Source organism: Schistocerca cancellata, chromosome 2 (assembly GCF_023864275.1).
Source record: "Schistocerca cancellata isolate TAMUIC-IGC-003103 chromosome 2, iqSchCanc2.1, whole genome shotgun sequence".
NCBI classification, from domain to species: domain Eukaryota; kingdom Metazoa; phylum Arthropoda; class Insecta; order Orthoptera; family Acrididae; genus Schistocerca; species Schistocerca cancellata.
The window spans coordinates 257,962,257-257,988,994 of record NC_064627.1 but is presented as its reverse complement, the minus strand read 5'-3'; the positions used below and the strand labels follow the sequence as shown (position 1 = coordinate 257,988,994).

Below are 26,738 nucleotides of genomic sequence, written 5' to 3'. Positions count from 1 at the left end.
GTGCCTGCGCTGTTAGGACACTTACGAGAGTGGTTAGCTGCCTGGCAATGTCTTGCAGTCCTCCAAGTCAGTTGACCACAGGTACGTGCCCCGATAAGAGGTGGACAGGTGTCGCATCTCTCTCGCCGTCACTTGTGGCCGTGATTCATACTTAACGTACATTTCTGCAAGCGTCAGCGAAGCGTCAGTCGAGCAAAGTCGGGACAAGTCGCATAAGAGGAGCAACAAAATGTGCACTTCCGGTACCGGGAATCGAACCCGGGCCTCGTGGGAGAGAGCCAGGTATCCCAGCCACTAGACGACACCGGATAACGACACAAGCGCTCCTCCAACAAACACGGCAAGCGTCCACCAGCTACTTGACGACAACTGCAAAAATTAACGTTTCCACTTTGTAGAGCGGCATGCTCGGGACGTATCTCGTGGAGACGAACGCCAGCAATCATGCGACCAAACTGCGCCGGTGAATGCTGTTGTTACACCACGCACTGTGCTACGACAATTTAAGAAAGCGACGCTCACGCTTTGCTGCGCTATTTCCTTGGCGGGCAATCAGTGCTCCTGTTTTCGAGACAGAAAACGTTGGCAGCGATGGGATTCGAACCCACGCCTCCGAAGAGACTGGTGCCTGAAACCAGCGCCTTAGACCGCTCGGCCACGCTACCTCCGCGACGCGGCGGTCACAGGAGCTGCGTTCTACCGCACGAGAACACACCGCAAATGCACAAAAACGAGAAGTAAAAATTGGCAGCGGTGGGATTCGAACCCACGCCTCCGAAGAGACTGGTGCCTTAAACCAGCGCCTTAGACCGCTCGGCCACGCTACCTGCGCCATCGTTCTTCGCGTCTCCAGAAACCACTGCACGACACAGTTTCCTGTTCTGCTGCGACTGGCTGCTCATTCATCGTACCTCAAACAACTGCCCCTTTCGACTATAGATTTAACCTCTCAGGCAGCTACCCACGCTCTGGGGCGGCCGAATTTCTTGTTGATAATGAAATGGTAGTGCAACCTGCGGCCTGCGGAACATGAGTGAAAAATGATGGGAGCATTGTGATTTCAAACACTGGGTGACTATCACGATTGCAGCAACTGCCAGGCAAAACCTTCAAAATTGCCGTGACCAGGATTCGAACCTGGGTTATTGCGGCCACAACGCAATGTCCTAACCACTAGACGATCACGGCCACGGAGGCACCCTCGGAAGCAGGTGTCGCGACTGCACCTGCAAGATACACAGCAAAGCTCAGCCCACTGTGTCAGACGCGATCTTCGTTATATGTATATGAGCAAATGAACGTGCCTGCGCTGTTAGGACACTTACGAGAGTGGTTAGCTGCCTGGCAATGTCTTGCAGTCCTCCAAGTCAGTTGACCACAGGTACGTGCCCCGATAAGAGGTGGACAGGTGTCGCATCTCTCTCGCCGTCACTTGTGGCCGTGATTCATACTTAACGTACATTTCTGCAAGCGTCAGCGAAGCGTCAGTCGAGCAAAGTCGGGACAAGTCGCATAAGAGGAGCAACAAAATGTGCACTTCCGGTACCGGGAATCGAACCCGGGCCTCGTGGGAGAGAGCCAGGTATCCCAGCCACTAGACGACACCGGATAACGACACAAGCGCTCCTCCAACAAACACGGCAAGCGTCCACCAGCTACTTGACGACAACTGCAAAAATTAACGTTTCCACTTTGTAGAGCGGCATGCTCGGGACGTATCTCGTGGAGACGAACGCCAGCAATCATGCGACCAAACTGCGCCGGTGAATGCTGTTGTTACACCACGCACTGTGCTACGACAATTTAAGAAAGCGACGCTCACGCTTTGCTGCGCTATTTCCTTGGCGGGCAATCAGTGCTCCTGTTTTCGAGACAGAAAACGTTGGCAGCGATGGGATTCGAACCCACGCCTCCGAAGAGACTGGTGCCTGAAACCAGCGCCTTAGACCGCTCGGCCACGCTACCTCCGCGACGCGGCGGTCACAGGAGCTGCGTTCTACCGCACGAGAACACACCGCAAATGCACAAAAACGAGAAGTAAAAATTGGCAGCGGTGGGATTCGAACCCACGCCTCCGAAGAGACTGGTGCCTTAAACCAGCGCCTTAGACCGCTCGGCCACGCTACCTGCGCCATCGTTCTTCGCGTCTCCAGAAACCACTGCACGACACAGTTTCCTGTTCTGCTGCGACTGGCTGCTCATTCATCGTACCTCAAACAACTGCCCCTTTCGACTATAGATTTAACCTCTCAGGCAGCTACCCACGCTCTGGGGCGGCCGAATTTCTTGTTGATAATGAAATGGTAGTGCAACCTGCGGCCTGCGGAACATGAGTGAAAAATGATGGGAGCATTGTGATTTCAAACACTGGGTGACTATCACGATTGCAGCAACTGCCAGGCAAAACCTTCAAAATTGCCGTGACCAGGATTCGAACCTGGGTTATTGCGGCCACAACGCAATGTCCTAACCACTAGACGATCACGGCCACGGAGGCACCCTCGGAAGCAGGTGTCGCGACTGCACCTGCAAGATACACAGCAAAGCTCAGCCCACTGTGTCAGACGCGATCTTCGTTATATGTATATGAGCAAATGAACGTGCCTGCGCTGTTAGGACACTTACGAGAGTGGTTAGCTGCCTGGCAATGTCTTGCAGTCCTCCAAGTCAGTTGACCACAGGTACGTGCCCCGATAAGAGGTGGACAGGTGTCGCATCTCTCTCGCCGTCACTTGTGGCCGTGATTCATACTTAACGTACATTTCTGCAAGCGTCAGCGAAGCGTCAGTCGGGACAAGTCGCATAAGAGGAGCAACAAAATGTGCACTTCCGGTACCGGGAATCGAACCCGGGCCTCGTGGGAGAGAGCCAGGTATCCCAGCCACTAGACGACACCGGATAACGACACAAGCGCTCCTCCAACAAACACGGCAAGCGTCCACCAGCTACTTGACGACAACTGCAAAAATTAACGTCTCCACTTTGTAGAGCGGCATGCTCGGGACGTATCTCGTGGAGACGAACGCCAGCAATCATGCGACCAAACTGCGCCGGTGAATGGTGTTGTTACACCACGCACTGTGCTACGACAATTTAAGAAAGCGACGCTCACGCTTTGCTGCGCTATTTCCTTGGCGGGCAATCAGTGCTCCTGTTTTCGAGACAGAAAACGTTGGCAGCGATGGGATTCGAACCCACGCCTCCGAAGAGACTGGTGCCTGAAACCAGCGCCTTAGACCGCTCGGCCACGCTACCTCCGCGACGCGGCGGTCACAGGAGCTGCGTTCTACCGCACGAGAACACACCGCAAATGCACAAAAACGAGAAGTAAAAATTGGCAGCGGTGGGATTCGAACCCACGCCTCCGAAGAGACTGGTGCCTTAAACCAGCGCCTTAGACCGCTCGGCCACGCTACCTGCGCCATCGTTCTTCGCGTCTCCAGAAACCACTGCACGACACAGTTTCCTGTTCTGCTGCGACTGGCTGCTCATTCATCGTACCTCAAACAACTGCCCCTTTCGACTATAGATTTAACCTCTCAGGCAGCTACCCACGCTCTGGGGCGGCCGAATTTCTTGTTGATAATGAAATGGTAGTGCAACCTGCGGCCTGCGGAACATGAGTGAAAAATGATGGGAGCATTGTGATTTCAAACACTGGGTGACTATCACGATTGCAGCAACTGCCAGGCAAAACCTTCAAAATTGCCGTGACCAGGATTCGAACCTGGGTTATTGCGGCCACAACGCAATGTCCTAACCACTAGACGATCACGGCCACGGAGGCACCCTCGGAAGCAGGTGTCGCGACTGCACCTGCAAGATACACAGCAAAGCTCAGCCCACTGTGTCAGACGCGATCTTCGTTATATGTATATGAGCAAATGAACGTGCCTGCGCTGTTAGGACACTTACGAGAGTGGTTAGCTGCCTGGCAATGTCTTGCAGTCCTCCAAGTCAGTTGACCACAGGTACGTGCCCCGATAAGAGGTGGACAGGTGTCGCATCTCTCTCGCCGTCACTTGTGGCCGTGATTCATACTTAACGTACATTTCTGCAAGCGTCAGCGAAGCGTCAGTCGGGACAAGTCGCATAAGAGGAGCAACAAAATGTGCACTTCCGGTACCGGGAATCGAACCCGGGCCTCGTGGGAGAGAGCCAGGTATCCCAGCCACTAGACGACACCGGATAACGACACAAGCGCTCCTCCAACAAACACGGCAAGCGTCCACCAGCTACTTGACGACAACTGCAAAAATTAACGTTTCCACTTTGTAGAGCGGCATGCTCGGGACGTATCTCGTGGAGACGAACGCCAGCAATCATGCGACCAAACTGCGCCGGTGAATGCTGTTGTTACACCACGCACTGTGCTACGACAATTTAAGAAAGCGACGCTCACGCTTTGCTGCGCTATTTCCTTGGCGGGCAATCAGTGCTCCTGTTTTCGAGACAGAAAACGTTGGCAGCGATGGGATTCGAACCCACGCCTCCGAAGAGACTGGTGCCTGAAACCAGCGCCTTAGACCGCTCGGCCACGCTACCTCCGCGACGCGGCGGTCACAGGAGCTGCGTTCTACCGCACGAGAACACACCGCAAATGCACAAAAACGAGAAGTAAAAATTGGCAGCGGTGGGATTCGAACCCACGCCTCCGAAGAGACTGGTGCCTTAAACCAGCGCCTTAGACCGCTCGGCCACGCTACCTGCGCCATCGTTCTTCGCGTCTCCAGAAACCACTGCACGACACAGTTTCCTGTTCTGCTGCGACTGGCTGCTCATTCATCGTACCTCAAACAACTGCCCCTTTCGACTATAGATTTAACCTCTCAGGCAGCTACCCACGCTCTGGGGCGGCCGAATTTCTTGTTGATAATGAAATGGTAGTGCAACCTGCGGCCTGCGGAACATGAGTGAAAAATGATGGGAGCATTGTGATTTCAAACACTGGGTGACTATCACGATTGCAGCAACTGCCAGGCAAAACCTTCAAAATTGCCGTGACCAGGATTCGAACCTGGGTTATTGCGGCCACAACGCAATGTCCTAACCACTAGACGATCACGGCCACGGAGGCACCCTCGGAAGCAGGTGTCGCGACTGCACCTGCAAGATACACAGCAAAGCTCAGCCCACTGTGTCAGACGCGATCTTCGTTATATGTATATGAGCAAATGAACGTGCCTGCGCTGTTAGGACACTTACGAGAGTGGTTAGCTGCCTGGCAATGTCTTGCAGTCCTCCAAGTCAGTTGACCACAGGTACGTGCCCCGATAAGAGGTGGACAGGTGTCGCATCTCTCTCGCCGTCACTTGTGGCCGTGATTCATACTTAACGTACATTTCTGCAAGCGTCAGCGAAGCGTCAGTCGAGCAAAGTCGGGACAAGTCGCATAAGAGGAGCAACAAAATGTGCACTTCCGGTACCGGGAATCGAACCCGGGCCTCGTGGGAGAGAGCCAGGTATCCCAGCCACTAGACGACACCGGATAACGACACAAGCGCTCCTCCAACAAACACGGCAAGCGTCCACCAGCTACTTGACGACAACTGCAAAAATTAACGTTTCCACTTTGTAGAGCGGCATGCTCGGGACGTATCTCGTGGAGACGAACGCCAGCAATCATGCGACCAAACTGCGCCGGTGAATGGTGTTGTTACACCACGCACTGTGCTACGACAATTTAAGAAAGCGACGCTCACGCTTTGCTGCGCTATTTCCTTGGCGGGCAATCAGTGCTCCTGTTTTCGAGACAGAAAACGTTGGCAGCGATGGGATTCGAACCCACGCCTCCGAAGAGACTGGTGCCTGAAACCAGCGCCTTAGACCGCTCGGCCACGCTACCTCCGCGACGCGGCGGTCACAGGAGCTGCGTTCTACCGCACGAGAACACACCGCAAATGCACAAAAACGAGAAGTAAAAATTGGCAGCGGTGGGATTCGAACCCACGCCTCCGAAGAGACTGGTGCCTTAAACCAGCGCCTTAGACCGCTCGGCCACGCTACCTGCGCCATCGTTCTTCGCGTCTCCAGAAACCACTGCACGACACAGTTTCCTGTTCTGCTGCGACTGGCTGCTCATTCATCGTACCTCAAACAACTGCCCCTTTCGACTATAGATTTAACCTCTCAGGCAGCTACCCACGCTCTGGGGCGGCCGAATTTCTTGTTGATAATGAAATGGTAGTGCAACCTGCGGCCTGCGGAACATGAGTGAAAAATGATGGGAGCATTGTGATTTCAAACACTGGGTGACTATCACGATTGCAGCAACTGCCAGGCAAAACCTTCAAAATTGCCGTGACCAGGATTCGAACCTGGGTTATTGCGGCCACAACGCAATGTCCTAACCACTAGACGATCACGGCCACGGAGGCACCCTCGGAAGCAGGTGTCGCGACTGCACCTGCAAGATACACAGCAAAGCTCAGCCCACTGTGTCAGACGCGATCTTCGTTATATGTATATGAGCAAATGAACGTGCCTGCGCTGTTAGGACACTTACGAGAGTGGTTAGCTGCCTGGCAATGTCTTGCAGTCCTCCAAGTCAGTTGACCACAGGTACGTGCCCCGATAAGAGGTGGACAGGTGTCGCATCTCTCTCGCCGTCACTTGTGGCCGTGATTCATACTTAACGTACATTTCTGCAAGCGTCAGCGAAGCGTCAGTCGGGACAAGTCGCATAAGAGGAGCAACAAAATGTGCACTTCCGGTACCGGGAATCGAACCCGGGCCTCGTGGGAGAGAGCCAGGTATCCCAGCCACTAGACGACACCGGATAACGACACAAGCGCTCCTCCAACAAACACGGCAAGCGTCCACCAGCTACTTGACGACAACTGCAAAAATTAACGTTTCCACTTTGTAGAGCGGCATGCTCGGGACGTATCTCGTGGAGACGAACGCCAGCAATCATGCGACCAAACTGCGCCGGTGAATGCTGTTGTTACACCACGCACTGTGCTACGACAATTTAAGAAAGCGACGCTCACGCTTTGCTGCGCTATTTCCTTGGCGGGCAATCAGTGCTCCTGTTTTCGAGACAGAAAACGTTGGCAGCGATGGGATTCGAACCCACGCCTCCGAAGAGACTGGTGCCTGAAACCAGCGCCTTAGACCGCTCGGCCACGCTACCTCCGCGACGCGGCGGTCACAGGAGCTGCGTTCTACCGCACGAGAACACACCGCAAATGCACAAAAACGAGAAGTAAAAATTGGCAGCGGTGGGATTCGAACCCACGCCTCCGAAGAGACTGGTGCCTTAAACCAGCGCCTTAGACCGCTCGGCCACGCTACCTGCGCCATCGTTCTTCGCGTCTCCAGAAACCACTGCACGACACAGTTTCCTGTTCTGCTGCGACTGGCTGCTCATTCATCGTACCTCAAACAACTGCCCCTTTCGACTATAGATTTAACCTCTCAGGCAGCTACCCACGCTCTGGGGCGGCCGAATTTCTTGTTGATAATGAAATGGTAGTGCAACCTGCGGCCTGCGGAACATGAGTGAAAAATGATGGGAGCATTGTGATTTCAAACACTGGGTGACTATCACGATTGCAGCAACTGCCAGGCAAAACCTTCAAAATTGCCGTGACCAGGATTCGAACCTGGGTTATTGCGGCCACAACGCAATGTCCTAACCACTAGACGATCACGGCCACGGAGGCACCCTCGGAAGCAGGTGTCGCGACTGCACCTGCAAGATACACAGCAAAGCTCAGCCCACTGTGTCAGACGCGATCTTCGTTATATGTATATGAGCAAATGAACGTGCCTGCGCTGTTAGGACACTTACGAGAGTGGTTAGCTGCCTGGCAATGTCTTGCAGTCCTCCAAGTCAGTTGACCACAGGTACGTGCCCCGATAAGAGGTGGACAGGTGTCGCATCTCTCTCGCCGTCACTTGTGGCCGTGATTCATACTTAACGTACATTTCTGCAAGCGTCAGCGAAGCGTCAGTCGGGACAAGTCGCATAAGAGGAGCAACAAAATGTGCACTTCCGGTACCGGGAATCGAACCCGGGCCTCGTGGGAGAGAGCCAGGTATCCCAGCCACTAGACGACACCGGATAACGACACAAGCGCTCCTCCAACAAACACGGCAAGCGTCCACCAGCTACTTGACGACAACTGCAAAAATTAACGTCTCCACTTTGTAGAGCGGCATGCTCGGGACGTATCTCGTGGAGACGAACGCCAGCAATCATGCGACCAAACTGCGCCGGTGAATGGTGTTGTTACACCACGCACTGTGCTACGACAATTTAAGAAAGCGACGCTCACGCTTTGCTGCGCTATTTCCTTGGCGGGCAATCAGTGCTCCTGTTTTCGAGACAGAAAACGTTGGCAGCGATGGGATTCGAACCCACGCCTCCGAAGAGACTGGTGCCTGAAACCAGCGCCTTAGACCGCTCGGCCACGCTACCTCCGCGACGCGGCGGTCACAGGAGCTGCGTTCTACCGCACGAGAACACACCGCAAATGCACAAAAACGAGAAGTAAAAATTGGCAGCGGTGGGATTCGAACCCACGCCTCCGAAGAGACTGGTGCCTTAAACCAGCGCCTTAGACCGCTCGGCCACGCTACCTGCGCCATCGTTCTTCGCGTCTCCAGAAACCACTGCACGACACAGTTTCCTGTTCTGCTGCGACTGGCTGCTCATTCATCGTACCTCAAACAACTGCCCCTTTCGACTATAGATTTAACCTCTCAGGCAGCTACCCACGCTCTGGGGCGGCCGAATTTCTTGTTGATAATGAAATGGTAGTGCAACCTGCGGCCTGCGGAACATGAGTGAAAAATGATGGGAGCATTGTGATTTCAAACACTGGGTGACTATCACGATTGCAGCAACTGCCAGGCAAAACCTTCAAAATTGCCGTGACCAGGATTCGAACCTGGGTTATTGCGGCCACAACGCAATGTCCTAACCACTAGACGATCACGGCCACGGAGGCACCCTCGGAAGCAGGTGTCGCGACTGCACCTGCAAGATACACAGCAAAGCTCAGCCCACTGTGTCAGACGCGATCTTCGTTATATGTATATGAGCAAATGAACGTGCCTGCGCTGTTAGGACACTTACGAGAGTGGTTAGCTGCCTGGCAATGTCTTGCAGTCCTCCAAGTCAGTTGACCACAGGTACGTGCCCCGATAAGAGGTGGACAGGTGTCGCATCTCTCTCGCCGTCACTTGTGGCCGTGATTCATACTTAACGTACATTTCTGCAAGCGTCAGCGAAGCGTCAGTCGGGACAAGTCGCATAAGAGGAGCAACAAAATGTGCACTTCCGGTACCGGGAATCGAACCCGGGCCTCGTGGGAGAGAGCCAGGTATCCCAGCCACTAGACGACACCGGATAACGACACAAGCGCTCCTCCAACAAACACGGCAAGCGTCCACCAGCTACTTGACGACAACTGCAAAAATTAACGTTTCCACTTTGTAGAGCGGCATGCTCGGGACGTATCTCGTGGAGACGAACGCCAGCAATCATGCGACCAAACTGCGCCGGTGAATGCTGTTGTTACACCACGCACTGTGCTACGACAATTTAAGAAAGCGACGCTCACGCTTTGCTGCGCTATTTCCTTGGCGGGCAATCAGTGCTCCTGTTTTCGAGACAGAAAACGTTGGCAGCGATGGGATTCGAACCCACGCCTCCGAAGAGACTGGTGCCTGAAACCAGCGCCTTAGACCGCTCGGCCACGCTACCTCCGCGACGCGGCGGTCACAGGAGCTGCGTTCTACCGCACGAGAACACACCGCAAATGCACAAAAACGAGAAGTAAAAATTGGCAGCGGTGGGATTCGAACCCACGCCTCCGAAGAGACTGGTGCCTTAAACCAGCGCCTTAGACCGCTCGGCCACGCTACCTGCGCCATCGTTCTTCGCGTCTCCAGAAACCACTGCACGACACAGTTTCCTGTTCTGCTGCGACTGGCTGCTCATTCATCGTACCTCAAACAACTGCCCCTTTCGACTATAGATTTAACCTCTCAGGCAGCTACCCACGCTCTGGGGCGGCCGAATTTCTTGTTGATAATGAAATGGTAGTGCAACCTGCGGCCTGCGGAACATGAGTGAAAAATGATGGGAGCATTGTGATTTCAAACACTGGGTGACTATCACGATTGCAGCAACTGCCAGGCAAAACCTTCAAAATTGCCGTGACCAGGATTCGAACCTGGGTTATTGCGGCCACAACGCAATGTCCTAACCACTAGACGATCACGGCCACGGAGGCACCCTCGGAAGCAGGTGTCGCGACTGCACCTGCAAGATACACAGCAAAGCTCAGCCCACTGTGTCAGACGCGATCTTCGTTATATGTATATGAGCAAATGAACGTGCCTGCGCTGTTAGGACACTTACGAGAGTGGTTAGCTGCCTGGCAATGTCTTGCAGTCCTCCAAGTCAGTTGACCACAGGTACGTGCCCCGATAAGAGGTGGACAGGTGTCGCATCTCTCTCGCCGTCACTTGTGGCCGTGATTCATACTTAACGTACATTTCTGCAAGCGTCAGCGAAGCGTCAGTCGGGACAAGTCGCATAAGAGGAGCAACAAAATGTGCACTTCCGGTACCGGGAATCGAACCCGGGCCTCGTGGGAGAGAGCCAGGTATCCCAGCCACTAGACGACACCGGATAACGACACAAGCGCTCCTCCAACAAACACGGCAAGCGTCCACCAGCTACTTGACGACAACTGCAAAAATTAACGTCTCCACTTTGTAGAGCGGCATGCTCGGGACGTATCTCGTGGAGACGAACGCCAGCAATCATGCGACCAAACTGCGCCGGTGAATGGTGTTGTTACACCACGCACTGTGCTACGACAATTTAAGAAAGCGACGCTCACGCTTTGCTGCGCTATTTCCTTGGCGGGCAATCAGTGCTCCTGTTTTCGAGACAGAAAACGTTGGCAGCGATGGGATTCGAACCCACGCCTCCGAAGAGACTGGTGCCTGAAACCAGCGCCTTAGACCGCTCGGCCACGCTACCTCCGCGACGCGGCGGTCACAGGAGCTGCGTTCTACCGCACGAGAACACACCGCAAATGCACAAAAACGAGAAGTAAAAATTGGCAGCGGTGGGATTCGAACCCACGCCTCCGAAGAGACTGGTGCCTTAAACCAGCGCCTTAGACCGCTCGGCCACGCTACCTGCGCCATCGTTCTTCGCGTCTCCAGAAACCACTGCACGACACAGTTTCCTGTTCTGCTGCGACTGGCTGCTCATTCATCGTACCTCAAACAACTGCCATTTTCGACTATAGATTTAACCTCTCAGGCAGCTACCCACGCTCTGGGGCGGCCGAATTTCTTGTTGATAATGAAATGGTAGTGCAACCTGCGGCCTGCGGAACATGAGTGAAAAATGATGGGAGCATTGTGATTTCAAACACTGGGTGACTATCACGATTGCAGCAACTGCCAGGCAAAACCTTCAAAATTGCCGTGACCAGGATTCGAACCTGGGTTATTGCGGCCACAACGCAATGTCCTAACCACTAGACGATCACGGCCACGGAGGCACCCTCGGAAGCAGGTGTCGCGACTGCACCTGCAAGATACACAGCAAAGCTCAGCCCACTGTGTCAGACGCGATCTTCGTTATATGTATATGAGCAAATGAACGTGCCTGCGCTGTTAGGACACTTACGAGAGTGGTTAGCTGCCTGGCAATGTCTTGCAGTCCTCCAAGTCAGTTGACCACAGGTACGTGCCCCGATAAGAGGTGGACAGGTGTCGCATCTCTCTCGCCGTCACTTGTGGCCGTGATTCATACTTAACGTACATTTCTGCAAGCGTCAGCGAAGCGTCAGTCGAGCAAAGTCGGGACAAGTCGCATAAGAGGAGCAACAAAATGTGCACTTCCGGTACCGGGAATCGAACCCGGGCCTCGTGGGAGAGAGCCAGGTATCCCAGCCACTAGACGACACCGGATAACGACACAAGCGCTCCTCCAACAAACACGGCAAGCGTCCACCAGCTACTTGACGACAACTGCAAAAATTAACGTTTCCACTTTGTAGAGCGGCATGCTCGGGACGTATCTCGTGGAGACGAACGCCAGCAATCATGCGACCAAACTGCGCCGGTGAATGCTGTTGTTACACCACGCACTGTGCTACGACAATTTAAGAAAGCGACGCTCACGCTTTGCTGCGCTATTTCCTTGGCGGGCAATCAGTGCTCCTGTTTTCGAGACAGAAAACGTTGGCAGCGATGGGATTCGAACCCACGCCTCCGAAGAGACTGGTGCCTGAAACCAGCGCCTTAGACCGCTCGGCCACGCTACCTCCGCGACGCGGCGGTCACAGGAGCTGCGTTCTACCGCACGAGAACACACCGCAAATGCACAAAAACGAGAAGTAAAAATTGGCAGCGGTGGGATTCGAACCCACGCCTCCGAAGAGACTGGTGCCTTAAACCAGCGCCTTAGACCGCTCGGCCACGCTACCTGCGCCATCGTTCTTCGCGTCTCCAGAAACCACTGCACGACACAGTTTCCTGTTCTGCTGCGACTGGCTGCTCATTCATCGTACCTCAAACAACTGCCCCTTTCGACTATAGATTTAACCTCTCAGGCAGCTACCCACGCTCTGGGGCGGCCGAATTTCTTGTTGATAATGAAATGGTAGTGCAACCTGCGGCCTGCGGAACATGAGTGAAAAATGATGGGAGCATTGTGATTTCAAACACTGGGTGACTATCACGATTGCAGCAACTGCCAGGCAAAACCTTCAAAATTGCCGTGACCAGGATTCGAACCTGGGTTATTGCGGCCACAACGCAATGTCCTAACCACTAGACGATCACGGCCACGGAGGCACCCTCGGAAGCAGGTGTCGCGACTGCACCTGCAAGATACACAGCAAAGCTCAGCCCACTGTGTCAGACGCGATCTTCGTTATATGTATATGAGCAAATGAACGTGCCTGCGCTGTTAGGACACTTACGAGAGTGGTTAGCTGCCTGGCAATGTCTTGCAGTCCTCCAAGTCAGTTGACCACAGGTACGTGCCCCGATAAGAGGTGGACAGGTGTCGCATCTCTCTCGCCGTCACTTGTGGCCGTGATTCATACTTAACGTACATTTCTGCAAGCGTCAGCGAAGCGTCAGTCGAGCAAAGTCGGGACAAGTCGCATAAGAGGAGCAACAAAATGTGCACTTCCGGTACCGGGAATCGAACCCGGGCCTCGTGGGAGAGAGCCAGGTATCCCAGCCACTAGACGACACCGGATAACGACACAAGCGCTCCTCCAACAAACACGGCAAGCGTCCACCAGCTACTTGACGACAACTGCAAAAATTAACGTTTCCACTTTGTAGAGCGGCATGCTCGGGACGTATCTCGTGGAGACGAACGCCAGCAATCATGCGACCAAACTGCGCCGGTGAATGCTGTTGTTACACCACGCACTGTGCTACGACAATTTAAGAAAGCGACGCTCACGCTTTGCTGCGCTATTTCCTTGGCGGGCAATCAGTGCTCCTGTTTTCGAGACAGAAAACGTTGGCAGCGATGGGATTCGAACCCACGCCTCCGAAGAGACTGGTGCCTGAAACCAGCGCCTTAGACCGCTCGGCCACGCTACCTCCGCGACGCGGCGGTCACAGGAGCTGCGTTCTACCACACGAGAACACACCGCAAATGCACAAAAACGAGAAGTAAAAATTGGCAGCGGTGGGATTCGAACCCACGCCTCCGAAGAGACTGGTGCCTTAAACCAGCGCCTTAGACCGCTCGGCCACGCTACCTGCGCCATCGTTCTTCGCGTCTCCAGAAACCACTGCACGACACAGTTTCCTGTTCTGCTGCGACTGGCTGCTCATTCATCGTACCTCAAACAACTGCCCCTTTCGACTATAGATTTAACCTCTCAGGCAGCTACCCACGCTCTGGGGCGGCCGAATTTCTTGTTGATAATGAAATGGTAGTGCAACCTGCGGCCTGCGGAACATGAGTGAAAAATGATGGGAGCATTGTGATTTCAAACACTGGGTGACTATCACGATTGCAGCAACTGCCAGGCAAAACCTTCAAAATTGCCGTGACCAGGATTCGAACCTGGGTTATTGCGGCCACAACGCAATGTCCTAACCACTAGACGATCACGGCCACGGAGGCACCCTCGGAAGCAGTTGTCGCGACTGCACCTGCAAGATACACAGCAAAGCTCAGCCCACTGTGTCAGACGCGATCTTCGTTATATGTATACGAGCAAATGAACGTGCCTGCGCTGTTAGGACACTTACGAGAGTGGTTAGCTGCCTGGCAATGTCTTGCAGTCCTCCAAGTCAGCTGACCACAGGTACGTGCCCCGATAAGAGGTGGACAGGTGTCGCATCTCTCTCGCCGTCACTTGTGGCCGTGATTCATACTTAACGTACATTTCTGCAAGCGTCAGCGAAGCGTCAGTCGGGACAAGTCGCATAAGAGGAGCAACAAAATGTGCACTTCCGGTACCGGGAATCGAACCCGGGCCTCGTGGGAGAGAGCCACGTATCCCAGCCACTAGACGACACCGGATAACGACACAAGCGCTCCTCCAACAAACACGGCAAGCGTCCACCCGCTACTTGACGACAACTGCAAAAATTAACGTTTCCACTTTGTAGAGCGGCATGCTCGGGACGTATCTCGTGGAGACGAACGCCAGCAATCATGCGACCAAACTGCGCCGGTGAATCCTGTTGTTACACCACGCACTGTGCTACGACAATTTAAGAAAGCGACGCTCACGCTTTGCTGCGCTATTTCCTTGGCGGGAAATCAGTGCTCCTGTTTTCGAGACAGAAAACGTTGGCAGCGATGGGATTCGAACCCACGCCTCCGAAGAGACTGGTGCCTGAAACCAGCGCCTTAGACCGCTCGGCCACGCTACCTCCGCGACGCGGCGGTCACAGGAGCTGCGTTCTACCGCACGAGAACACACCGCAAATGCACAAAAACGAGAAGTAAAAATTGGCAGCGGTGGGATTCGAACCCACGCCTCCGAAGAGACTGGTGCCTTAAACCAGCGCCTTAGACCGCTCGGCCACGCTACCTGCGCCATCGTTCTTCGCGTCTCCAGAAACCACTGCACGACACAGTTTCCTGTTCTGCTGCGACTGGCTGCTCATTCATCGTACCTCAAACAGCTGCCCCTTTCGACTATAGATTTAACCTCTCAGGCAGCTACCCACGCTCTGGGGCGGCCGAATTTCTTGTTGATAATGAAATGGTAGTGCAACCTGCGGCCTGCGGAACATGAGTGTAAAATGATGGGAGCATTGTGATTTCAAACACTGGGTGACTATCACGATTGCAGCAACTGCCAGGCAAAACCTTCAAAATTGCCGTGACCAGGAGTCGAACCTGGGTTATTGCGGCCACAACGCAATGTCCTAACCACTAGACGATCACGGCCACGGAGGCACCCTCGGAAGCAGTTGTCGCGACTGCACCTGCAAGATACACAGCAAAGCTCAGCCCACTGTGTCAGACGCGATCTTCGTTATATGTATACGAGCAAATGAACGTGCCTGCGCTGTTAGGACACTTACGAGGGTGGTTAGCTGCCTGGCAATGTCTTGCAGTCCTCCAAGTCAGCTGACCACAGGTACGTGCCCCGATAAGAGGTGGACAGGTGTCGCATCTCTCTCGCCGTCACTTGTGGCCGTGATTCATACTTAACGTACATTTCTGCAAGCGTCAGCGAAGCGTCAGTCGAGCAAAGTCGGGACAAGTCGCATAAGAGGAGCAACAAAATGTGCACTTCCGGTACCGGGAATCGAACCCGGGCCTCGTGGGAGAGAGCCAGGTATCCCAGCCACTAGACGACACCGGATAACGACACAAGCGCTCCTCCAACAAACACGGCAAGCGTCCACCAGCTACTTGACGACAACTGCAAAAATTAACGTTTCCACTTTGTAGAGCGGCATGCTCGGGACGTATCTCGTGGAGACGAACGCCAGCAATCATGCGACCAAACTGCGCCGGTGAATGCTGTTGTTACACCACGCACTGTGCTACGACAATTTAAGAAAGCGACGCTCACGCTTTGCTGCGCTATTTCCTTGGCGGGCAATCAGTGCTCCTGTTTTCGAGACAGAAAACGTTGGCAGCGATGGGATTCGAACCCACGCCTCCGAAGAGACTGGTGCCTGAAACCAGCGCCTTAGACCGCTCGGCCACGCTACCTCCGCGACGCGGCGGTCACAGGAGCTGCGTTCTACCACACGAGAACACACCGCAAATGCACAAAAACGAGAAGTAAAAATTGGCAGCGGTGGGATTCGAACCCACGCCTCCGAAGAGACTGGTGCCTTAAACCAGCGCCTTAGACCGCTCGGCCACGCTACCTGCGCCATCGTTCTTCGCGTCTCCAGAAACCACTGCACGACACAGTTTCCTGTTCTGCTGCGACTGGCTGCTCATTCATCGTACCTCAAACAACTGCCCCTTTCGACTATAGATTTAACCTCTCAGGCAGCTACCCACGCTCTGGGGCGGCCGAATTTCTTGTTGATAATGAAATGGTAGTGCAACCTGCGGCCTGCGGAACATGAGTGAAAAATGATGGGAGCATTGTGATTTCAAACACTGGGTGACTATCACGATTGCAGCAACTGCCAGGCAAAACCTTCAAAATTGCCGTGACCAGGATTCGAACCTGGGTTATTGCGGCCACAACGCAATGTCCTAACCACTAGACGATCACGGCCACGGAGGCACCCTCGGAAGCAGTTGTCGCGACTGCACCTGCAAGATACACAGCAAAGCTCAGCCCACTGTGTCAGACGCGATCTTCGTTATATGTATACGAGCAAATGAACGTGCCTGCGCTGTTAGGACACTTACGAGAGTGGTTAGCTGCCTGGCAATGTCTTGCAGTCCTCCAAGTCAGCTGACCACAGGTACGTGCCCCGATAAGAGGTGGACAGGTGTCGCATCTCTCTCGCCGTCACTTGTGGCCGTGATTCATACTTAACGTACATTTCTGCAAGCGTCAGCGAAGCGTCAGTCGGGACAAGTCGCATAAGAGGAGCAACAAAATGTGCACTTCCGGTACCGGGAATCGAACCCGGGCCTCGTGGGAGAGAGCCACGTATCCCAGCCACTAGACGACACCGGATAACGACACAAGCGCTCCTCCAACAAACACGGCAAGCGTCCACCCGCTACTTGACGACAACTGCAAAAATTAACGTTTCCACTTTGTAGAGCGGCATGCTCGGGACGTATCTCGTGGAGACGAACGCCAGCAATCATGCGACCAAACTGCGCCGGTGAATCCTGTTGTTACACCACGCACTGTGCTACGACAATTTAAGAAAGCGACGCTCACGCTTTGCTGCGCTATTTCCTTGGCGGGAAATCAGTGCTCCTGTTTTCGAGACAGAAAACGTTGGCAGCGATGGGATTCGAACCCACGCCTCCGAAGAGACTGGTGCCTGAAACCAGCGCCTTAGACCGCTCGGCCACGCTACCTCCGCGACGCGGCGGTCACAGGAGCTGCGTTCTACCGCACGAGAACACACCGCAAATGCACAAAAACGAGAAGTAAAAATTGGCAGCGGTGGGATTCGAACCCACGCCTCCGAAGAGACTGGTGCCTTAAACCAGCGCCTTAGACCGCTCGGCCACGCTACCTGCGCCATCGTTCTTCGCGTCTCCAGAAACCACTGCACGACACAGTTTCCTGTTCTGCTGCGACTGGCTGCTCATTCATCGTACCTCAAACAGCTGCCCCTTTCGACTATAGATTTAACCTCTCAGGCAGCTACCCACGCTCTGGGGCGGCCGAATTTCTTGTTGATAATGAAATGGTAGTGCAACCTGCGGCCTGCGGAACATGAGTGTAAAATGATGGGAGCATTGTGATTTCAAACACTGGGTGACTATCACGATTGCAGCAACTGCCAGGCAAAACCTTCAAAATTGCCGTGACCAGGAGTCGAACCTGGGTTATTGCGGCCACAACGCAATGTCCTAACCACTAGACGATCACGGCCACGGAGGCACCCTCGGAAGCAGTTGTCGCGACTGCACCTGCAAGATACACAGCAAAGCTCAGCCCACTGTGTCAGACGCGATCTTCGTTATATGTATACGAGCAAATGAACGTGCCTGCGCTGTTAGGACACTTACGAGAGTGGTTAGCTGCCTGGCAATGTCTTGCAGTCCTCCAAGTCAGCTGACCACAGGTACGTGCCCCGATAAGAGGTGGACAGGTGTCGCATCTCTCTCGCCGTCACTTGTGGCCGTGATTCATACTTAACGTACATTTCTGCAAGCGTCAGCGAAGCGTCAGTCGGGACAAGTCGCATAAGAGGAGCAACAAAATGTGCACTTCCGGTACCGGGAATCGAACCCGGGCCTCGTGGGAGAGAGCCACGTATCCCAGCCACTAGACGACACCGGATAACGACACAAGCGCTCCTCCAACAAACACGGCAAGCGTCCACCCGCTACTTGACGACAACTGCAAAAATTAACGTTTCCACTTTGTAGAGCGGCATGCTCGGGACGTATCTCGTGGAGACGAACGCCAGCAATCATGCGACCAAACTGCGCCGGTGAATGCTGTTGTTACACCACGCACTGTGCTACGACAATTTAAGAAAGCGACGCTCACGCTTTGCTGCGCTATTTCCTTGGCGGGCAATCAGTGCTCCTGTTTTCGAGACAGAAAACGTTGGCAGCGATGGGATTCGAACCCACGCCTCCGAAGAGACTGGTGCCTGAAACCAGCGCCTTAGACCGCTCGGCCACGCTACCTCCGCGACGCGGCGGTCACAGGAGCTGCGTTCTACCACACGAGAACACACCGCAAATGCACAAAAACGAGAAGTAAAAATTGGCAGCGGTGGGATTCGAACCCACGCCTCCGAAGAGACTGGTGCCTTAAACCAGCGCCTTAGACCGCTCGGCCACGCTACCTGCGCCATCGTTCTTCGCGTCTCCAGAAACCACTGCACGACACAGTTTCCTGTTCTGCTGCGACTGGCTGCTCATTCATCGTACCTCAAACAACTGCCCCTTTCGACTATAGATTTAACCTCTCAGGCAGCTACCCACGCTCTGGGGCGGCCGAATTTCTTGTTGATAATGAAATGGTAGTGCAACCTGCGGCCTGCGGAACATGAGTGAAAAATGATGGGAGCATTGTGATTTCAAACACTGGGTGACTATCACGATTGCAGCAACTGCCAGGCAAAACCTTCAAAATTGCCGTGACCAGGATTCGAACCTGGGTTATTGCGGCCACAACGCAATGTCCTAACCACTAGACGATCACGGCCACGGAGGCACCCTCGGAAGCAGTTGTCGCGACTGCACCTGCAAGATACACAGCAAAGCTCAGCCCACTGTGTCAGACGCGATCTTCGTTATATGTATACGAGCAAATGAACGTGCCTGCGCTGTTAGGACACTTACGAGAGTGGTTAGCTGCCTGGCAATGTCTTGCAGTCCTCCAAGTCAGCTGACCACAGGTACGTGCCCCGATAAGAGGTGGACAGGTGTCGCATCTCTCTCGCCGTCACTTGTGGCCGTGATTCATACTTAACGTACATTTCTGCAAGCGTCAGCGAAGCGTCAGTCGGGACAAGTCGCATAAGAGGAGCAACAAAATGTGCACTTCCGGTACCGGGAATCGAACCCGGGCCTCGTGGGAGAGAGCCACGTATCCCAGCCACTAGACGACACCGGATAACGACACAAGCGCTCCTCCAACAAACACGGCAAGCGTCCACCCGCTACTTGACGACAACTGCAAAAATTAACGTTTCCACTTTGTAGAGCGGCATGCTCGGGACGTATCTCGTGGAGACGAACGCCAGCAATCATGCGACCAAACTGCGCCGGTGAATCCTGTTGTTACACCACGCACTGTGCTACGACAATTTAAGAAAGCGACGCTCACGCTTTGCTGCGCTATTTCCTTGGCGGGAAATCAGTGCTCCTGTTTTCGAGACAGAAAACGTTGGCAGCGATGGGATTCGAACCCACGCCTCCGAAGAGACTGGTGCCTGAAACCAGCGCCTTAGACCGCTCGGCCACGCTACCTCCGCGACGCGGCGGTCACAGGAGCTGCGTTCTACCGCACGAGAACACACCGCAAATGCACAAAAACGAGAAGTAAAAATTGGCAGCGGTGGGATTCGAACCCACGCCTCCGAAGAGACTGGTGCCTTAAACCAGCGCCTTAGACCGCTCGGCCACGCTACCTGCGCCATCGTTCTTCGCGTCTCCAGAAACCACTGCACGACACAGTTTCCTGTTCTGCTGCGACTGGCTGCTCATTCATCGTACCTCAAACAGCTGCCCCTTTCGACTATAGATTTAACCTCTCAGGCAGCTACCCACGCTCTGGGGCGGCCGAATTTCTTGTTGATAATGAAATGGTAGTGCAACCTGCGGCCTGCGGAACATGAGTGTAAAATGATGGGAGCATTGTGATTTCAAACACTGGGTGACTATCACGATTGCAGCAACTGCCAGGCAAAACCTTCAAAATTGCCGTGACCAGGAGTCGAACCTGGGTTATTGCGGCCACAACGCAATGTCCTAACCACTAGACGATCACGGCCACGGAGGCACCCTCGGAAGCAGTTGTCGCGACTGCACCTGCAAGATACACAGCAAAGCTCAGCCCACTGTGTCAGACGCGATCTTCGTTATATGTATACGAGCAAATGAACGTGCCTGCGCTGTTAGGACACTTACGAGAGTGGTTAGCTGCCTGGCAATGTCTTGCAGTCCTCCAAGTCAGCTGACCACAGGTACGTGCCCCGATAAGAGGTGGACAGGTGTCGCATCTCTCTCGCCGTCACTTGTGGCCGTGATTCATACTTAACGTACATTTCTGCAAGCGTCAGCGAAGCGTCAGTCGGGACAAGTCGCATAAGAGGAGCAACAAAATGTGCACTTCCGGTACCGGGAATCGAACCCGGGCCTCGTGGGAGAGAGCCACGTATCCCAGCCACTAGACGACACCGGATAACGACACAAGCGCTCCTCCAACAAACACGGCAAGCGTCCACCCGCTACTTGACGACAACTGCAAAAATTAACGTTTCCACTTTGTAGAGCGGCATGCTCGGGACGTATCTCGTGGAGACGAACGCCAGCAATCATGCGACCAAACTGCGCCGGTGAATCCTGTTGTTACACCACGCACTGTGCTACGACAATTTAAGAAAGCGACGCTCACGCTTTGCTGCGCTATTTCCTTGGCGGGAAATCAGTGCTCCTGTTTTCGAGACAGAAAACGTTGGCAGCGATGGGATTCGAACCCACGCCTCCGAAGAGACTGGTGCCTGAAACCAGCGCCTTAGACCGCTCGGCCACGCTACCTCCGCGACGCGGCGGTCACAGGAGCTGCGTTCTACCGCACGAGAACACACCGCAAATGCACAAAAACGAGAAGTAAAAATTGGCAGCGGTGGGATTCGAACCCACGCCTCCGAAGAGACTGGTGCCTTAAACCAGCGCCTTAGACCGCTCGGCCACGCTACCTGCGCCATCGTTCTTCGCGTCTCCAGAAACCACTGCACGACACAGTTTCCTGTTCTGCTGCGACTGGCTGCTCATTCATCGTACCTCAAACAGCTGCCCCTTTCGACTATAGATTTAACCTCTCAGGCAGCTACCCACGCTCTGGGGCGGCCGAATTTCTTGTTGATAATGAAATGGTAGTGCAACCTGCGGCCTGCGGAACATGAGTGTAAAATGATGGGAGCATTGTGATTTCAAACACTGGGTGACTATCACGATTGCAGCAACTGCCAGGCAAAACCTTCAAAATTGCCGTGACCAGGAGTCGAACCTGGGTTATTGCGGCCACAACGCAATGTCCTAACCACTAGACGATCACGGCCACGGAGGCACCCTCGGAAGCAGTTGTCGCGACTGCACCTGCAAGATACACAGCAAAGCTCAGCCCACTGTGTCAGACGCGATCTTCGTTATATGTATACGAGCAAATGAACGTGCCTGCGCTGTTAGGACACTTACGAGGGTGGTTAGCTGCCTGGCAATGTCTTGCAGTCCTCCAAGTCAGCTGACCACAGGTACGTGCCCCGATAAGAGGTGGACAGGTGTCGCATCTCTCTCGCCGTCACTTGTGGCCGTGATTCATACTTAACGTACATTTCTGCAAGCGTCAGCGAAGCGTCAGTCGAGCAAAGTCGGGACAAGTCGCATAAGAGGAGCAACAAAATGTGCACTTCCGGTACCGGGAATCGAACCCGGGCCTCGTGGGAGAGAGCCAGGTATCCCAGCCACTAGACGACACCGGATAACGACACAAGCGCTCCTCCAACAAACACGGCAAGCGTCCACCAGCTACTTGACGACAACTGCAAAAATTAACGTTTCCACTTTGTAGAGCGGCATGCTCGGGACGTATCTCGTGGAGACGAACGCCAGCAATCATGCGACCAAACTGCGCCGGTGAATGCTGTTGTTACACCACGCACTGTGCTACGACAATTTAAGAAAGCGACGCTCACGCTTTGCTGCGCTATTTCCTTGGCGGGCAATCAGTGCTCCTGTTTTCGAGACAGAAAACGTTGGCAGCGATGGGATTCGAACCCACGCCTCCGAAGAGACTGGTGCCTGAAACCAGCGCCTTAGACCGCTCGGCCACGCTACCTCCGCGACGCGGCGGTCACAGGAGCTGCGTTCTACCACACGAGAACACACCGCAAATGCACAAAAACGAGAAGTAAAAATTGGCAGCGGTGGGATTCGAACCCACGCCTCCGAAGAGACTGGTGCCTTAAACCAGCGCCTTAGACCGCTCGGCCACGCTACCTGCGCCATCGTTCTTCGCGTCTCCAGAAACCACTGCACGACACAGTTTCCTGTTCTGCTGCGACTGGCTGCTCATTCATCGTACCTCAAACAACTGCCCCTTTCGACTATAGATTTAACCTCTCAGGCAGCTACCCACGCTCTGGGGCGGCCGAATTTCTTGTTGATAATGAAATGGTAGTGCAACCTGCGGCCTGCGGAACATGAGTGAAAAATGATGGGAGCATTGTGATTTCAAACACTGGGTGACTATCACGATTGCAGCAACTGCCAGGCAAAACCTTCAAAATTGCCGTGACCAGGATTCGAACCTGGGTTATTGCGGCCACAACGCAATGTCCTAACCACTAGACGATCACGGCCACGGAGGCACCCTCGGAAGCAGTTGTCGCGACTGCACCTGCAAGATACACAGCAAAGCTCAGCCCACTGTGTCAGACGCGATCTTCGTTATATGTATACGAGCAAATGAACGTGCCTGCGCTGTTAGGACACTTACGAGAGTGGTTAGCTGCCTGGCAATGTCTTGCAGTCCTCCAAGTCAGCTGACCACAGGTACGTGCCCCGATAAGAGGTGGACAGGTGTCGCATCTCTCTCGCCGTCACTTGTGGCCGTGATTCATACTTAACGTACATTTCTGCAAGCGTCAGCGAAGCGTCAGTCGGGACAAGTCGCATAAGAGGAGCAACAAAATGTGCACTTCCGGTACCGGGAATCGAACCCGGGCCTCGTGGGAGAGAGCCACGTATCCCAGCCACTAGACGACACCGGATAACGACACAAGCGCTCCTCCAACAAACACGGCAAGCGTCCACCCGCTACTTGACGACAACTGCAAAAATTAACGTTTCCACTTTGTAGAGCGGCATGCTCGGGACGTATCTCGTGGAGACGAACGCCAGCAATCATGCGACCAAACTGCGCCGGTGAATCCTGTTGTTACACCACGCACTGTGCTACGACAATTTAAGAAAGCGACGCTCACGCTTTGCTGCGCTATTTCCTTGGCGGGAAATCAGTGCTCCTGTTTTCGAGACAGAAAACGTTGGCAGCGATGGGATTCGAACCCACGCCTCCGAAGAGACTGGTGCCTGAAACCAGCGCCTTAGACCGTTCGGCCACGCTACCTCCGCGACGCGGCGGTCACAGGAGCTGCGTTCTACCGCACGAGAACACACCGCAAATGCACAAAAACGAGAAGTAAAAATTGGCAGCGGTGGGATTCGAACCCACGCCTCCGAAGAGACTGGTGCCTTAAACCAGCGCCTTAGACCGCTCGGCCACGCTACCTGCGCCATCGTTCTTCGCGTCTCCAGAAACCACTGCACGACACAGTTTCCTGTTCTGCTGCGACTGGCTGCTCATTCATCGTACCTCAAACAGCTGCCCCTTTCGACTATAGATTTAACCTCTCAGGCAGCTACCCACGCTCTGGGGCGGCCGAATTTCTTGTTGATAATGAAATGGTAGTGCAACCTGCGGCCTGCGGAACATGAGTGTAAAATGATGGGAGCATTGTGATTTCAAACACTGGGTGACTATCACGATTGCAGCAACTGCCAGGCAAAACCTTCAAAATTGCCGTGACCAGGAGTCGAACCTGGGTTATTGCGGCCACAACGCAATGTCCTAACCACTAGACGATCACGGCCACGGAGGCACCCTCGGAAGCAGTTGTCGCGACTGCACCTGCAAGATACACAGCAAAGCTCAGCCCACTGTGTCAGACGCGATCTTCGTTATATGTATACGAGCAAATGAACGTGCCTGCGCTGTTAGGACACTTACGAGGGTGGTTAGCTGCCTGGCAATGTCTTGCAGTCCTCCAAGTCAGCTGACCACAGGTACGTGCCCCGATAAGAGGTGGACAGGTGTCGCATCTCTCTCGCCGTCACTTGTGGCCGTGATTCATACTTAACGTACATTTCTGCAAGCGTCAGCGAAGCGTCAGTCGAGCAAAGTCGGGACAAGTCGCATAAGAGGAGCAACAAAATGTGCACTTCCGGTACCGGGAATCGAACCCGGGCCTCGTGGGAGAGAGCCAGGTATCCCAGCCACTAGACGACACCGGATAACGACACAAGCGCTCCTCCAACAAACACGGCAAGCGTCCACCAGCTACTTGACGACAACTGCAAAAATTAACGTTTCCACTTTGTAGAGCGGCATGCTCGGGACGTATCTCGTGGAGACGAACGCCAGCAATCATGCGACCAAACTGCGCCGGTGAATGCTGTTGTTACACCACGCACTGTGCTACGACAATTTAAGAAAGCGACGCTCACGCTTTGCTGCGCTATTTCCTTGGCGGGCAATCAGTGCTCCTGTTTTCGAGACAGAAAACGTTGGCAGCGATGGGATTCGAACCCACGCCTCCGAAGAGACTGGTGCCTGAAACCAGCGCCTTAGACCGCTCGGCCACGCTACCTCCGCGACGCGGCGGTCACAGGAGCTGCGTTCTACCGCACGAGAACACACCGCAAATGCACAAAAACGAGAAGTAAAAATTGGCAGCGGTGGGATTCGAACCCACGCCTCCGAAGAGACTGGTGCCTTAAACCAGCGCCTTAGACCGCTCGGCCACGCTACCTGCGCCATCGTTCTTCGCGTCTCCAGAAACCACTGCACGACACAGTTTCCTGTTCTGCTGCGACTGGCTGCTCATTCATCGTACCTCAAACAACTGCCCCTTTCGACTATAGATTTAACCTCTCAGGCAGCTACCCACGCTCTGGGGCGGCCGAATTTCTTGTTGATAATGAAATGGTAGTGCAACCTGCGGCCTGCGGAACATGAGTGAAAAATGATGGGAGCATTGTGATTTCAAACACTGGGTGACTATCACGATTGCAGCAACTGCCAGGCAAAACCTTCAAAATTGCCGTGACCAGGATTCGAACCTGGGTTATTGCGGCCACAACGCAATGTCCTAACCACTAGACGATCACGGCCACGGAGGCACCCTCGGAAGCAGTTGTCGCGACTGCACCTGCAAGATACACAGCAAAGCTCAGCCCACTGTGTCAGACGCGATCTTCGTTATATGTATACGAGCAAATGAACGTGCCTGCGCTGTTAGGACACTTACGAGAGTGGTTAGCTGCCTGGCAATGTCTTGCAGTCCTCCAAGTCAGCTGACCACAGGTACGTGCCCCGATAAGAGGTGGACAGGTGTCGCATCTCTCTCGCCGTCACTTGTGGCCGTGATTCATACTTAACGTACATTTCTGCAAGCGTCAGCGAAGCGTCAGTCGGGACAAGTCGCATAAGAGGAGCAACAAAATGTGCACTTCCGGTACCGGGAATCGAACCCGGGCCTCGTGGGAGAGAGCCACGTATCCCAGCCACTAGACGACACCGGATAACGACACAAGCGCTCCTCCAACAAACACGGCAAGCGTCCACCCGCTACTTGACGACAACTGCAAAAATTAACGTTTCCACTTTGTAGAGCGGCATGCTCGGGACGTATCTCGTGGAGACGAACGCCAGCAATCATGCGACCAAACTGCGCCGGTGAATCCTGTTGTTACACCACGCACTGTGCTACGACAATTTAAGAAAGCGACGCTCACGCTTTGCTGCGCTATTTCCTTGGCGGGAAATCAGTGCTCCTGTTTTCGAGACAGAAAACGTTGGCAGCGATGGGATTCGAACCCACGCCTCCGAAGAGACTGGTGCCTGAAACCAGCGCCTTAGACCGCTCGGCCACGCTACCTCCGCGACGCGGCGGTCACAGGAGCTGCGTTCTACCGCACGAGAACACACCGCAAATGCACAAAAACGAGAAGTAAAAATTGGCAGCGGTGGGATTCGAACCCACGCCTCCGAAGAGACTGGTGCCTTAAACCAGCGCCTTAGACCGCTCGGCCACGCTACCTGCGCCATCGTTCTTCGCGTCTCCAGAAACCACTGCACGAC

The 26,738-nt window shown here is 54.2% G+C and overlaps 62 non-coding genes across 62 annotated transcripts; all 62 read right to left on the bottom strand.

Annotated features, from left to right (window-relative positions):
- Window positions 1-583: 583 nt before the first annotated feature.
- On the bottom strand, window positions 584-665 carry Trnal-cag (transfer RNA leucine (anticodon CAG)). Its single transcript has one exon. It is a non-coding gene; the product is annotated as a tRNA-Leu (tRNA).
- An 80-nt stretch (window positions 666-745) lies between these two features.
- On the bottom strand, window positions 746-827 carry Trnal-aag (transfer RNA leucine (anticodon AAG)). Its single transcript has one exon. It is a non-coding gene; the product is annotated as a tRNA-Leu (tRNA).
- Window positions 828-1,116: 289 nt separating this feature from the next.
- On the bottom strand, window positions 1,117-1,188 carry Trnah-gug (transfer RNA histidin (anticodon GUG)). The gene has a single exon. It is a non-coding gene; the product is annotated as a tRNA-His (tRNA).
- Window positions 1,189-1,883: 695 nt separating this feature from the next.
- Trnal-cag (transfer RNA leucine (anticodon CAG)) lies at window positions 1,884-1,965 on the bottom strand. The gene has a single exon. It is a non-coding gene; the product is annotated as a tRNA-Leu (tRNA).
- An 80-nt stretch (window positions 1,966-2,045) lies between these two features.
- On the bottom strand, window positions 2,046-2,127 carry Trnal-aag (transfer RNA leucine (anticodon AAG)). The gene has a single exon. It is a non-coding gene; the product is annotated as a tRNA-Leu (tRNA).
- Window positions 2,128-2,416: 289 nt separating this feature from the next.
- Window positions 2,417-2,488, bottom strand: Trnah-gug (transfer RNA histidin (anticodon GUG)). The gene has a single exon. It is a non-coding gene; the product is annotated as a tRNA-His (tRNA).
- Window positions 2,489-3,173: 685 nt separating this feature from the next.
- Trnal-cag (transfer RNA leucine (anticodon CAG)) lies at window positions 3,174-3,255 on the bottom strand. Its single transcript has one exon. It is a non-coding gene; the product is annotated as a tRNA-Leu (tRNA).
- Window positions 3,256-3,335: 80 nt separating this feature from the next.
- Trnal-aag (transfer RNA leucine (anticodon AAG)) lies at window positions 3,336-3,417 on the bottom strand. The gene has a single exon. It is a non-coding gene; the product is annotated as a tRNA-Leu (tRNA).
- Window positions 3,418-3,706: 289 nt separating this feature from the next.
- On the bottom strand, window positions 3,707-3,778 carry Trnah-gug (transfer RNA histidin (anticodon GUG)). Its single transcript has one exon. It is a non-coding gene; the product is annotated as a tRNA-His (tRNA).
- A 685-nt stretch (window positions 3,779-4,463) lies between these two features.
- Trnal-cag (transfer RNA leucine (anticodon CAG)) lies at window positions 4,464-4,545 on the bottom strand. The gene has a single exon. It is a non-coding gene; the product is annotated as a tRNA-Leu (tRNA).
- An 80-nt stretch (window positions 4,546-4,625) lies between these two features.
- On the bottom strand, window positions 4,626-4,707 carry Trnal-aag (transfer RNA leucine (anticodon AAG)). Its single transcript has one exon. It is a non-coding gene; the product is annotated as a tRNA-Leu (tRNA).
- A 289-nt stretch (window positions 4,708-4,996) lies between these two features.
- On the bottom strand, window positions 4,997-5,068 carry Trnah-gug (transfer RNA histidin (anticodon GUG)). The gene has a single exon. It is a non-coding gene; the product is annotated as a tRNA-His (tRNA).
- Window positions 5,069-5,763: 695 nt separating this feature from the next.
- On the bottom strand, window positions 5,764-5,845 carry Trnal-cag (transfer RNA leucine (anticodon CAG)). The gene has a single exon. It is a non-coding gene; the product is annotated as a tRNA-Leu (tRNA).
- Window positions 5,846-5,925: 80 nt separating this feature from the next.
- Trnal-aag (transfer RNA leucine (anticodon AAG)) lies at window positions 5,926-6,007 on the bottom strand. The gene has a single exon. It is a non-coding gene; the product is annotated as a tRNA-Leu (tRNA).
- A 289-nt stretch (window positions 6,008-6,296) lies between these two features.
- Trnah-gug (transfer RNA histidin (anticodon GUG)) lies at window positions 6,297-6,368 on the bottom strand. Its single transcript has one exon. It is a non-coding gene; the product is annotated as a tRNA-His (tRNA).
- A 685-nt stretch (window positions 6,369-7,053) lies between these two features.
- Window positions 7,054-7,135, bottom strand: Trnal-cag (transfer RNA leucine (anticodon CAG)). Its single transcript has one exon. It is a non-coding gene; the product is annotated as a tRNA-Leu (tRNA).
- An 80-nt stretch (window positions 7,136-7,215) lies between these two features.
- On the bottom strand, window positions 7,216-7,297 carry Trnal-aag (transfer RNA leucine (anticodon AAG)). Its single transcript has one exon. It is a non-coding gene; the product is annotated as a tRNA-Leu (tRNA).
- Window positions 7,298-7,586: 289 nt separating this feature from the next.
- Trnah-gug (transfer RNA histidin (anticodon GUG)) lies at window positions 7,587-7,658 on the bottom strand. The gene has a single exon. It is a non-coding gene; the product is annotated as a tRNA-His (tRNA).
- Window positions 7,659-8,343: 685 nt separating this feature from the next.
- Window positions 8,344-8,425, bottom strand: Trnal-cag (transfer RNA leucine (anticodon CAG)). Its single transcript has one exon. It is a non-coding gene; the product is annotated as a tRNA-Leu (tRNA).
- An 80-nt stretch (window positions 8,426-8,505) lies between these two features.
- On the bottom strand, window positions 8,506-8,587 carry Trnal-aag (transfer RNA leucine (anticodon AAG)). The gene has a single exon. It is a non-coding gene; the product is annotated as a tRNA-Leu (tRNA).
- A 289-nt stretch (window positions 8,588-8,876) lies between these two features.
- Window positions 8,877-8,948, bottom strand: Trnah-gug (transfer RNA histidin (anticodon GUG)). Its single transcript has one exon. It is a non-coding gene; the product is annotated as a tRNA-His (tRNA).
- A 685-nt stretch (window positions 8,949-9,633) lies between these two features.
- On the bottom strand, window positions 9,634-9,715 carry Trnal-cag (transfer RNA leucine (anticodon CAG)). Its single transcript has one exon. It is a non-coding gene; the product is annotated as a tRNA-Leu (tRNA).
- Window positions 9,716-9,795: 80 nt separating this feature from the next.
- On the bottom strand, window positions 9,796-9,877 carry Trnal-aag (transfer RNA leucine (anticodon AAG)). Its single transcript has one exon. It is a non-coding gene; the product is annotated as a tRNA-Leu (tRNA).
- A 289-nt stretch (window positions 9,878-10,166) lies between these two features.
- Window positions 10,167-10,238, bottom strand: Trnah-gug (transfer RNA histidin (anticodon GUG)). The gene has a single exon. It is a non-coding gene; the product is annotated as a tRNA-His (tRNA).
- A 685-nt stretch (window positions 10,239-10,923) lies between these two features.
- Trnal-cag (transfer RNA leucine (anticodon CAG)) lies at window positions 10,924-11,005 on the bottom strand. Its single transcript has one exon. It is a non-coding gene; the product is annotated as a tRNA-Leu (tRNA).
- An 80-nt stretch (window positions 11,006-11,085) lies between these two features.
- On the bottom strand, window positions 11,086-11,167 carry Trnal-aag (transfer RNA leucine (anticodon AAG)). Its single transcript has one exon. It is a non-coding gene; the product is annotated as a tRNA-Leu (tRNA).
- A 289-nt stretch (window positions 11,168-11,456) lies between these two features.
- Window positions 11,457-11,528, bottom strand: Trnah-gug (transfer RNA histidin (anticodon GUG)). The gene has a single exon. It is a non-coding gene; the product is annotated as a tRNA-His (tRNA).
- Window positions 11,529-12,223: 695 nt separating this feature from the next.
- On the bottom strand, window positions 12,224-12,305 carry Trnal-cag (transfer RNA leucine (anticodon CAG)). Its single transcript has one exon. It is a non-coding gene; the product is annotated as a tRNA-Leu (tRNA).
- An 80-nt stretch (window positions 12,306-12,385) lies between these two features.
- Window positions 12,386-12,467, bottom strand: Trnal-aag (transfer RNA leucine (anticodon AAG)). The gene has a single exon. It is a non-coding gene; the product is annotated as a tRNA-Leu (tRNA).
- Window positions 12,468-12,756: 289 nt separating this feature from the next.
- Trnah-gug (transfer RNA histidin (anticodon GUG)) lies at window positions 12,757-12,828 on the bottom strand. Its single transcript has one exon. It is a non-coding gene; the product is annotated as a tRNA-His (tRNA).
- A 695-nt stretch (window positions 12,829-13,523) lies between these two features.
- Trnal-cag (transfer RNA leucine (anticodon CAG)) lies at window positions 13,524-13,605 on the bottom strand. Its single transcript has one exon. It is a non-coding gene; the product is annotated as a tRNA-Leu (tRNA).
- Window positions 13,606-13,685: 80 nt separating this feature from the next.
- Window positions 13,686-13,767, bottom strand: Trnal-aag (transfer RNA leucine (anticodon AAG)). Its single transcript has one exon. It is a non-coding gene; the product is annotated as a tRNA-Leu (tRNA).
- A 289-nt stretch (window positions 13,768-14,056) lies between these two features.
- Window positions 14,057-14,128, bottom strand: Trnah-gug (transfer RNA histidin (anticodon GUG)). Its single transcript has one exon. It is a non-coding gene; the product is annotated as a tRNA-His (tRNA).
- Window positions 14,129-14,813: 685 nt separating this feature from the next.
- Window positions 14,814-14,895, bottom strand: Trnal-cag (transfer RNA leucine (anticodon CAG)). Its single transcript has one exon. It is a non-coding gene; the product is annotated as a tRNA-Leu (tRNA).
- Window positions 14,896-14,975: 80 nt separating this feature from the next.
- Trnal-aag (transfer RNA leucine (anticodon AAG)) lies at window positions 14,976-15,057 on the bottom strand. Its single transcript has one exon. It is a non-coding gene; the product is annotated as a tRNA-Leu (tRNA).
- A 289-nt stretch (window positions 15,058-15,346) lies between these two features.
- Window positions 15,347-15,418, bottom strand: Trnah-gug (transfer RNA histidin (anticodon GUG)). The gene has a single exon. It is a non-coding gene; the product is annotated as a tRNA-His (tRNA).
- A 695-nt stretch (window positions 15,419-16,113) lies between these two features.
- On the bottom strand, window positions 16,114-16,195 carry Trnal-cag (transfer RNA leucine (anticodon CAG)). Its single transcript has one exon. It is a non-coding gene; the product is annotated as a tRNA-Leu (tRNA).
- Window positions 16,196-16,275: 80 nt separating this feature from the next.
- Trnal-aag (transfer RNA leucine (anticodon AAG)) lies at window positions 16,276-16,357 on the bottom strand. Its single transcript has one exon. It is a non-coding gene; the product is annotated as a tRNA-Leu (tRNA).
- A 289-nt stretch (window positions 16,358-16,646) lies between these two features.
- On the bottom strand, window positions 16,647-16,718 carry Trnah-gug (transfer RNA histidin (anticodon GUG)). Its single transcript has one exon. It is a non-coding gene; the product is annotated as a tRNA-His (tRNA).
- Window positions 16,719-17,403: 685 nt separating this feature from the next.
- Trnal-cag (transfer RNA leucine (anticodon CAG)) lies at window positions 17,404-17,485 on the bottom strand. Its single transcript has one exon. It is a non-coding gene; the product is annotated as a tRNA-Leu (tRNA).
- Window positions 17,486-17,565: 80 nt separating this feature from the next.
- Trnal-aag (transfer RNA leucine (anticodon AAG)) lies at window positions 17,566-17,647 on the bottom strand. The gene has a single exon. It is a non-coding gene; the product is annotated as a tRNA-Leu (tRNA).
- A 289-nt stretch (window positions 17,648-17,936) lies between these two features.
- On the bottom strand, window positions 17,937-18,008 carry Trnah-gug (transfer RNA histidin (anticodon GUG)). Its single transcript has one exon. It is a non-coding gene; the product is annotated as a tRNA-His (tRNA).
- Window positions 18,009-18,693: 685 nt separating this feature from the next.
- On the bottom strand, window positions 18,694-18,775 carry Trnal-cag (transfer RNA leucine (anticodon CAG)). Its single transcript has one exon. It is a non-coding gene; the product is annotated as a tRNA-Leu (tRNA).
- Window positions 18,776-18,855: 80 nt separating this feature from the next.
- On the bottom strand, window positions 18,856-18,937 carry Trnal-aag (transfer RNA leucine (anticodon AAG)). The gene has a single exon. It is a non-coding gene; the product is annotated as a tRNA-Leu (tRNA).
- Window positions 18,938-19,226: 289 nt separating this feature from the next.
- Trnah-gug (transfer RNA histidin (anticodon GUG)) lies at window positions 19,227-19,298 on the bottom strand. The gene has a single exon. It is a non-coding gene; the product is annotated as a tRNA-His (tRNA).
- A 685-nt stretch (window positions 19,299-19,983) lies between these two features.
- Window positions 19,984-20,065, bottom strand: Trnal-cag (transfer RNA leucine (anticodon CAG)). Its single transcript has one exon. It is a non-coding gene; the product is annotated as a tRNA-Leu (tRNA).
- Window positions 20,066-20,145: 80 nt separating this feature from the next.
- Trnal-aag (transfer RNA leucine (anticodon AAG)) lies at window positions 20,146-20,227 on the bottom strand. Its single transcript has one exon. It is a non-coding gene; the product is annotated as a tRNA-Leu (tRNA).
- Window positions 20,228-20,516: 289 nt separating this feature from the next.
- Window positions 20,517-20,588, bottom strand: Trnah-gug (transfer RNA histidin (anticodon GUG)). The gene has a single exon. It is a non-coding gene; the product is annotated as a tRNA-His (tRNA).
- A 685-nt stretch (window positions 20,589-21,273) lies between these two features.
- Trnal-cag (transfer RNA leucine (anticodon CAG)) lies at window positions 21,274-21,355 on the bottom strand. Its single transcript has one exon. It is a non-coding gene; the product is annotated as a tRNA-Leu (tRNA).
- An 80-nt stretch (window positions 21,356-21,435) lies between these two features.
- Trnal-aag (transfer RNA leucine (anticodon AAG)) lies at window positions 21,436-21,517 on the bottom strand. The gene has a single exon. It is a non-coding gene; the product is annotated as a tRNA-Leu (tRNA).
- Window positions 21,518-21,806: 289 nt separating this feature from the next.
- Trnah-gug (transfer RNA histidin (anticodon GUG)) lies at window positions 21,807-21,878 on the bottom strand. Its single transcript has one exon. It is a non-coding gene; the product is annotated as a tRNA-His (tRNA).
- Window positions 21,879-22,573: 695 nt separating this feature from the next.
- Trnal-cag (transfer RNA leucine (anticodon CAG)) lies at window positions 22,574-22,655 on the bottom strand. Its single transcript has one exon. It is a non-coding gene; the product is annotated as a tRNA-Leu (tRNA).
- Window positions 22,656-22,735: 80 nt separating this feature from the next.
- Trnal-aag (transfer RNA leucine (anticodon AAG)) lies at window positions 22,736-22,817 on the bottom strand. The gene has a single exon. It is a non-coding gene; the product is annotated as a tRNA-Leu (tRNA).
- A 289-nt stretch (window positions 22,818-23,106) lies between these two features.
- On the bottom strand, window positions 23,107-23,178 carry Trnah-gug (transfer RNA histidin (anticodon GUG)). The gene has a single exon. It is a non-coding gene; the product is annotated as a tRNA-His (tRNA).
- A 685-nt stretch (window positions 23,179-23,863) lies between these two features.
- Trnal-cag (transfer RNA leucine (anticodon CAG)) lies at window positions 23,864-23,945 on the bottom strand. The gene has a single exon. It is a non-coding gene; the product is annotated as a tRNA-Leu (tRNA).
- Window positions 23,946-24,025: 80 nt separating this feature from the next.
- Trnal-aag (transfer RNA leucine (anticodon AAG)) lies at window positions 24,026-24,107 on the bottom strand. The gene has a single exon. It is a non-coding gene; the product is annotated as a tRNA-Leu (tRNA).
- Window positions 24,108-24,396: 289 nt separating this feature from the next.
- Trnah-gug (transfer RNA histidin (anticodon GUG)) lies at window positions 24,397-24,468 on the bottom strand. The gene has a single exon. It is a non-coding gene; the product is annotated as a tRNA-His (tRNA).
- A 695-nt stretch (window positions 24,469-25,163) lies between these two features.
- Trnal-cag (transfer RNA leucine (anticodon CAG)) lies at window positions 25,164-25,245 on the bottom strand. Its single transcript has one exon. It is a non-coding gene; the product is annotated as a tRNA-Leu (tRNA).
- An 80-nt stretch (window positions 25,246-25,325) lies between these two features.
- Trnal-aag (transfer RNA leucine (anticodon AAG)) lies at window positions 25,326-25,407 on the bottom strand. The gene has a single exon. It is a non-coding gene; the product is annotated as a tRNA-Leu (tRNA).
- Window positions 25,408-25,696: 289 nt separating this feature from the next.
- Window positions 25,697-25,768, bottom strand: Trnah-gug (transfer RNA histidin (anticodon GUG)). Its single transcript has one exon. It is a non-coding gene; the product is annotated as a tRNA-His (tRNA).
- A 685-nt stretch (window positions 25,769-26,453) lies between these two features.
- Window positions 26,454-26,535, bottom strand: Trnal-cag (transfer RNA leucine (anticodon CAG)). The gene has a single exon. It is a non-coding gene; the product is annotated as a tRNA-Leu (tRNA).
- Window positions 26,536-26,615: 80 nt separating this feature from the next.
- On the bottom strand, window positions 26,616-26,697 carry Trnal-aag (transfer RNA leucine (anticodon AAG)). Its single transcript has one exon. It is a non-coding gene; the product is annotated as a tRNA-Leu (tRNA).
- Between the last annotated feature and the right edge of the window lie 41 nt (window positions 26,698-26,738).